Below are 7698 nucleotides of genomic sequence, written 5' to 3' on the forward strand. Positions count from 1 at the left end.
TCACTATGAAGAAATGATCACTCCTCAGTGACAAACTAACTCTAAAACATGATCAAAAGGTAGGATTACTTTAAGGGAATAAAAAGAGAGGCAGCAACATAACCCATCTAGAGACACCTTAAACAAAAGATACAAGCTGATTCTTCTACAGCAACTATAGGGCCTACTTTTCAAATAGGACATGCAAGGTCCTAAATAGTAACACAGTGGAGAAGTATAAGGAGGAAATTCAGAGGTCAAACTTAATCAAGCTGATAAGAAATGAGCACCAATCATTAAGTTTTTAACACAACTCAGGTAAATAGTATGGTGTTTCTTGGAACAAATCAAGGTCAATGAAAGTCTTATTATCAGATTTTTCATATGCTTTTAAACTATTTCATCTTGCTGAAAATAAGCAAAAATGTAAACATTTTATAACATACAAATGAGATTTAAAATATCAAAAAAAGACTTTATATTAGAGAACAGGCAATAATCAAGAATAATACATTAGACATGTATCTTCTCACGAAAAGATCAATATATGAATATATGCAAACTATAAAGTCTCCCATGTCCCAAGAAATTATTTTAAGAAAATTTATCATACAAAAATATCAAGAAGTGCTCACTTCGGCAGCACACATACTAAAAATATTAAACATTTTTCCTAGTAAATATTACAGATAAATATCATTTCGTTTTGAGGATGCACAAAATATTCATGCTAAATAACCTACAGACGATTATATTTTTAAAATATAGTTTATATCACTATGTACTTATGCATGAATGTGTATATATGTGTACTATGTATAGAGATTTTTTTTCTATACACATTCTGATATATTACAAAGAAAATCAACCTAAAAGAAATTTCAAGTACAAATTCCATGAACATAAACAAGACAGAAGACACTAATTTTGAGGAATGAAACATAAATGAATGGTTATGAACAAAGCAAATATTAATCAACTCTTTAAGATGGTCAATAAAAACTTTGCCACAGGAATTTTGAACTGTTCCTGCTTCAATGAGCCTGAGTCATGAAATTTAGCCAGAGTATCTTATTTCACATTTTCCACACTGAGAAGAGTGAAATCAGTTCCTGGCACTTTCTACAAGCCTAAAGATCTTAAAATTGACTTATTACCAATATTTAACCAGAGGTAAACTTTAAAAATACAAGAAGAGAAGCTAAAATATACACACTCTGCATTCTGCAAAGCTTAGTGGATTCTCTGAACTCCTTAATGGCCTGCCCTAGAATAATGTTAAGAAAATGTTTTTTTTAAAGAACTATGCTCCATAAAAGCTAATTAGCAGCTCATCCAACAATTGCAGAGTATTTTTATAGCTGTTATCAATTACTCTCTTCTCTTGGGGAAAAAATTAAAACCAAAAAGAGGCTGATATGTGAGAAAATGAGGTGAGCCCCACCTAAAAGCTCAGAGGCTTTTGCTACTATGACCTCTTGTTTCAGTGTCTGGTCATGTATTAATAATTTCTATCTTTCATATACATTCAGAAAAATAGGTATTCATATAATTTTAAAGGGAGGCACAGTATTATGGGAAGTATAAATTAGAGAAATTTAATATTTTCATATCCATGACTCTTTCACAAAACTTTCCTACAGAAAACACTCACACAAGTGTACTTTAAGGGTGTTCACTAAAGCACTGTTCTTAGTACAGGAAAGGAATCCAAACTTCTAACAATAGGAAATTGTTTAAAATAATCTGTGATGCGATATTATACAGCCGGGATGTTCTGTAGGTATGGTCATGGAAACACTTTCAAGACACATTAAAACAAAAACCAAGTTGAAAGGTGTTTAGTGTTACCCCAGTTGTTATTAACAATCACAGTAATAGTAAATATATTTTAACACAGAGAGAAATTTGGGGAGAAAATCATATACCTATTTATAGCAGTTCCTCCAGAATATAAGATTACAGTGTACTTTAACTTTCAAATTACTTATTTCTGTAATGTTTAAATGTTGAATAATGTGTATTATGTATATAATCAGAAAAAAATAAAGTTTTAAGTTAATGATATAATTGGAGGGAAGTAGGAGAAAACCTTATGCATAATGAAAAGGAAAGACTTAGGGTCTTAGAACTTTTCTATAATAGCTCTAAAATGTCATCTGCCTTTACCTCTCTTTTGGAAGACAGCGATAGCCTCATTCTCAGAACTTCAAAATTAAGCATCACATGCAGATATTGGAAAAGCCCCTTTAACATCTCCCATTAGTCATAGCTGCTCAGGATAAAAGTTTAGCCTACATCCCAGTATTTATCAAATTCAACTGAGCAACACTGTCACTTCCAAATAGCTGCAGACAAACTGAATAAGCGTCTCTAATTCTAATTAAATTTATTGCAAATTTACAAAAAATTACAGAGCCTGCTAACTCTAAAGATATTTGAAACATTTTCATAATGGAAATATGAGGAATTCTGAATCTACAGTCCTGTAACCTATACAAATATAACAAAAACTATATAGAAAAAGAGAATTGCCTAGAAGGTTAACTGAAGAATCACAAGTGTGGGGAAAATGTCCACCTGCCTGGGGAAAGGTGTGAACTTGTGCTGAAAAAGGTCTGCCTCTACAGTCATGTGACCTTGACAAAACATTTAAACTTCTCAATTTCCTCACCTGAAAAATGAAATAGCTGAGAACAACCTCTGTGATCTCTTACAGATCTAAAGTTCTGAAAATAGACCTTTACTCTATCTTTACCAAAGGATTTTTTAAAAAGAATGTACATGTACATAATCTAAAATATAAGGTATAAAGTTATAAGGTACTAGCCATAAACAGCAGACTCCTACCTGGCTCCTACTCATCCTGAGTTCCATTCCCCAAAAGAAGCTCCTTCAACTCTTCAAGATGTTTAAGTAATTACTTTCATATTTGTAAATCGCATGCTTACATTGCTATTTCCTTATTTTTTCCAATTTTAGACATTACCAAAAGTTCTTTATTTAATCTACTGGGGATATTGATTCACCCAACCCATCCATCTATCCAGGTACAGCCATACTGTTGAGATGCAAAAGACACGAATGTTACATACACGTATTGATGTGTACATATTTATAGATAGTCCTGTCTCTAATTATGGGCAGTCTGGTTAATAAAAATGACATCCCATTTCACATCCAACCACTTCACAAAATGTAGCAGAGAAAAAAAATAAAACATGGCCTCTAAGTCAGAAATCCTGAATTTGGATCTGAGTCTACCACATACAGGAGCTAAGTACACATATATCAAAGTTCTTTATTTTCTCCGAGTCTCACCTGTTTTCCTCTTGTGTAGCCCGAATATAATAGCACGCACTACAAAATGGTTAAATCACATAGCACCAATATTTTACATGTCAAAGCACTTGGTTAATCATAAAGCACTACAGATTGTATTTACTAAGAGATCCCCATAAATGAAGTCCCTGAAGTTATTGGACACTCTTGAGCACTGTTTCCTTACACAGACTAAAATCTAAGAGTGGGAAGCTTCTGAGAGTAAGAGTGAAGGAGAGGTAAATCGTGTTCCAAGAACAGAATCTGAGGTCCAGCTCTGCAGAGGACCTATGTATTTCCCCATGAGACAAAAGTACACAATAAAGATCAAGTGGCTAAGCAGGGACCCGAGGAAGTGATTTTGTTTTATACTGAGTAGGAGCTTCCTTATCAAATTTTTTAAAAAGTAATATGACAACATAATTTCAAATATCACTCCTCAGGCAACTCTTATTTGTCTAAGATGTACCTCTGTATTTCTACATAATTTGTACATCTACTTCTTGATTTGTAGACATTATCTTTTGACTTCCTATTATGGCAGAAAGAACTTTGCAGAGAAAGTGTTTTGAACCAAACTTGGGAGGTTATCATGAAGAACTGTCCAGCAATGTATTACTCTGACTCTGTGGTAGAATAGTCCTTTCACTTCTAGTCTTCAAAGGCCTACATGAAAGCTACACAACATATAGTGTCTATTTAGAGGCAAGAAGGAAACTAGCTGGGCAGTTGGGTCTAAATTAGACTACTCTAAATCTTCCCCTGAATTTAGTTCGCTGATGCTCAGTTTCTCCTGCCTTTTCCACCAGCCCCACACAGTTTAAGCTTGTTCCAAAAGCTACAGGATAAATGACAAATGGGACTCCAAACGTAATTTGTCAAGACAAGCCATGGACACAATTCTTATGAGCTCTATGGAAAGGGATTAACTGAAGCTAAAAGAAACCATTCTTTAATTATCTGAAAAGTTATCTAAAGTCAACAAGTATTTTGCATTAAAGAGCAAATATACAGACTGAATCTCTTGCTCAATTCTATCCAGTGAAGACAACTGAAGTGCTCCAGATGTGGACTTCGGCTGTAATACACTAGGTTTGGGCAGTATCTGAGACAACATCCTGTCTAGTGCCCGAAGTACAAGCAAACTTAAGGTCAGGCGGGTGATCCTGCCAAACAAGCATGGTACATTAAAGAGAGGAAATCTTTTCTCTCATTAACCCACAGGATAAAAGTGATTAAGCAGGAATTATTTTTCAATGACCTACATAATTTCATCAGGGCTGCTGTGGCTATTAACAGAGAACAGCTGACTTCCTAATGAGATGAATTTGACAGCAGGATCCTTTCAGAGAAGCCAGGGAGTGGTTCCAGTTTACAAGGTAGCAACTACTGGTGTGCATTGTTTACTGCCACTCCTCAACTGTCTCTTCTCTGGGGCTCCTTCTCTACACCTGGATTTTCCCCTTCCATGGATGGCAGAGGCTGCAGTACCTGCTGAATGGATTTGCTAAGAATGGATGGATCCAGGTGGGCTAATTCATTAGATCTGCTCACGTGATTCCCAAAGCCCCAAGCGAACACGGCTACCGCTGCCACCAACACCTCGCTCTGGCCAGTCTTGAAATAGAACAGCAGCTAGTTCCACTCCCTAGAAGAAGGTTTAACAAGGGAGCTTTGTTGAGATCGGGGCGGGACACACACACACCCCAATCACCACCACTACCTGAAAGCAGTTTCACTAGAGAACTTTTGAAATTGAGCAACAGCCACCAAACAAGTAAGTCTTTACACTAGTAATGTGCTGCAAACCTCAAAGTAGCACCGCCTCCTTCTCTTGCGTACGCAAGGAGGTTTGGAGAGGAAAATTGAGCTCAGATATCTCCGCCTTTGCCCGTTTCTCCCGTAGGACCCAGCTCTGTGGCCCCAGGGACCAAGAAAGGGGTGAAAGCCCTGATGACATCTTTCTCTGTTAAAACAAGCTGGCTCTCCCCTGGGGTCAGCCACCGAGTAACAGCCAGTTCCACAGATCTGAGAGCCATCTCCTCCCCGCTGTGCCTCGGCTCCACACAGCGATCTCGTTTGGGATACCCCCACTGGGACCCCCATCCCAATATCTGCTCTTTCGACCCAGCCGAGAGATGCAGGAAAGGGACACTTCTGTTCTCCCTCCTCCCTAACTCCCTAAAATAAACGAGTGCCTCAAGCACAGATATCACAGCGGAACACCACGTACCTGTCCGCGGCCGCCGCTCCTCCTCCCAGCGCGATGCGGGACTCGCCGGACGAGTGTCCCGGGACGGTCCAGAAAGTTTGTGCTCGGGTCCTAAGGACAGCCACCCGCGCTGAGCACCGGGAGGAAGGGGAGCTGGCGCCTTGCCCGAGTCTCGTCGGTCTCTGCCTGGCTCCAACTCTACAGCAGGGCTAAGGGGAAGAAAGTAGGAGGTTGGGGAAGGTCTGAACACAACTTTTCGACGACTCACCAGCGGGTGCCCCCGCCCCCCACACGCCCTTGGGGCGGGCTGGGCCGAGCTGGGCGGGGCCCGACCTGCCGAGGGACTCTGCACGCACAGAGCCCCGCCTACCTCGCCACCACCGCCGGCCCCGCCTCTGCTCCCGGGACCGCGCTGCCAGGTGTCGTTTCCAAGGTGAAGGAGGAGGAGCCTCTAAGAGAAAGTTTCCACTGAAACTTACACCTCAGCGGAATGGAGGACACCTCGCCCTTGAAGGCTTGCCTGTCCCCGGTACTATACCCCTTCACACAAGCACTGACACCCCCCACCAAACGAGAAAGTAAACCAAAGGCTCAGTTCTTGAGTTGTGCGGAGCGCAGAAAGTCAGACAACTTCACCTGTCATGGACGTATTAGATGACTTACTTCCCAAAGGTTTGACAGCGGCTGCTGGCGCCTTCTCCCCACTCCAATTTCTACCTCCGCCCTACCGTAGTTTGAATTTTAAAAGGCTAACAAAGTCCCGAGAGAGTTAAATGATGGAAACGTTCTCCAGTTATGTTATTCTACTGGCAAACTCCCTGAAGTGTGCAGAGGGAGGTTTGTCTCAGCAGAAGTTAATGCCAGGAAGAGAGGAGGATGTTGCTGTTCAGTTGTTTTAAGGAGAGTGTCATCGGAGTTGTGAGAATGGTGCGCGTCACATTCGCTGGCAATTCCTCACCTCACCCCACCCCACCCCACCCCGCCACTCCGTCCCACAAATAAGCACTCTAATTTGGACGGTTCTACGGCAAACATGAAACTTCAATTCATGACTCCCTGGAAGATGGGAGCGCAGGTTCAGAAGTTATTTCCCTACCACCCTGGGTGGTGGTGGTGGCCTTCAGGACTACCTCGTGTCCCAACATCCTTCCAGAGTGCACATCTCTGACCCCAGACCGCCAGATTCCCAGTTTGCCGGCTGCGCTTCATTAGACTCTTTAGGCTGTGCTCACTGCCTCTCTGGGCAGAGAACCAACTCCACTTCCCTTTCCTCTGTCTCCCACCCCCGCAACCTCAGCCAAGTCCATGTTCTTCTTTCTAGACTTTAAATCCAGGAGGAGGAATCACATTCTTGGTTAGAGGCTCTCTTGGCATTTTCAGAGCCCCTGTGGTTGGTGTGGCTGAAACCTGAGGTGAGCCACAACCGGGCAGGTTGGGCCATACCACCGCTGGCAAAGGAGGATGTGGAGGCGTTTCCACTGCAGTAGCATACTGCTGGCACCTCACCAAATTCTCCTTTGGATGAAGTATCTTCCTCTCTTCATTCTCTGTGAATGGCATCCAGAGATAACCCAAATCAGGTATATGTAGTTTCAAATTCGCTCTTGCAACTATGGTAATTGGATGATGTAAACATCACACTTCCTTCTAAGACTATCTACCACCGCTGCTGTTTGTGCGTGGCAGCAGGAACAAATGTTGCACTTGCTGCCAAGTACTCTCAGGGCTCACCAGCCTTTAACCTATAACAAGTGCAGGCAGGTGGCTCCTAAGGAAAAGCTGGGGAAGGACAAGGGAGATCGAAATGAGAGTTGAAGCCAGGAAGTTCCGCACAGCACTTCACCTTGGCCAGCCCTAATAACTGGTTGTGAAGGAATCATTCATTTATTCAACCAACATTGATTTGAGTGCTTTATGCATGCTCGGCATTCTTCTAGGGGCTGGGGACAGGGCGGAAAATAAAAACAAAAATCCTAGCCTTCATGAATCTTACCACCCTGGTGGGAAATGCAGATTATACAAATAACGACAACAAAAAAAAATGTGGGCTGCCATATGATTAGAAATGCTATGGAGAAAAATTAAGCAGAGAGAAGACATAAGGAATATGAAGGAGTGAGGGAGTACTCTTAAATAAGGTGATCAAGGAAAGCCCCTGGGGGAGGTGATATTTGAACAAAGGCCAG

At 41.3% G+C, this 7698-nt stretch overlaps 1 protein-coding gene across 9 annotated transcripts in view; it reads right to left on the bottom strand.

Annotated features, from left to right (window-relative positions):
• FAM160A1 (family with sequence similarity 160 member A1) overlaps nucleotides 1-5800 on the bottom strand; it is a 224408-nt gene extending 218608 nt beyond the window's left edge. For 7 of the 9 annotated variants that reach the window (XM_023530204.1, XM_011359389.2, XM_023530203.1 and 4 more), the window contains exons 1-2: nucleotides 5534-5800; nucleotides 4792-4948 (exon numbers count right to left, since the gene is read on the bottom strand). The gene's annotated coding sequence lies outside the window, so the exon portion shown is untranslated. The remainder of the gene's footprint in view (nucleotides 1-4791; nucleotides 4949-5533) is intronic. The other 2 variants (XM_023530196.1, XM_023530199.1) reach the window with 1 other exon arrangement.
• Between the last annotated feature and the right edge of the window lie 1898 nt (nucleotides 5801-7698).

Source organism: Pteropus vampyrus, unplaced genomic scaffold (genome assembly GCF_000151845.1).
Source record: "Pteropus vampyrus isolate Shadow unplaced genomic scaffold, Pvam_2.0 Scaffold47, whole genome shotgun sequence".
NCBI classification, from domain to species: domain Eukaryota; kingdom Metazoa; phylum Chordata; class Mammalia; order Chiroptera; family Pteropodidae; genus Pteropus; species Pteropus vampyrus.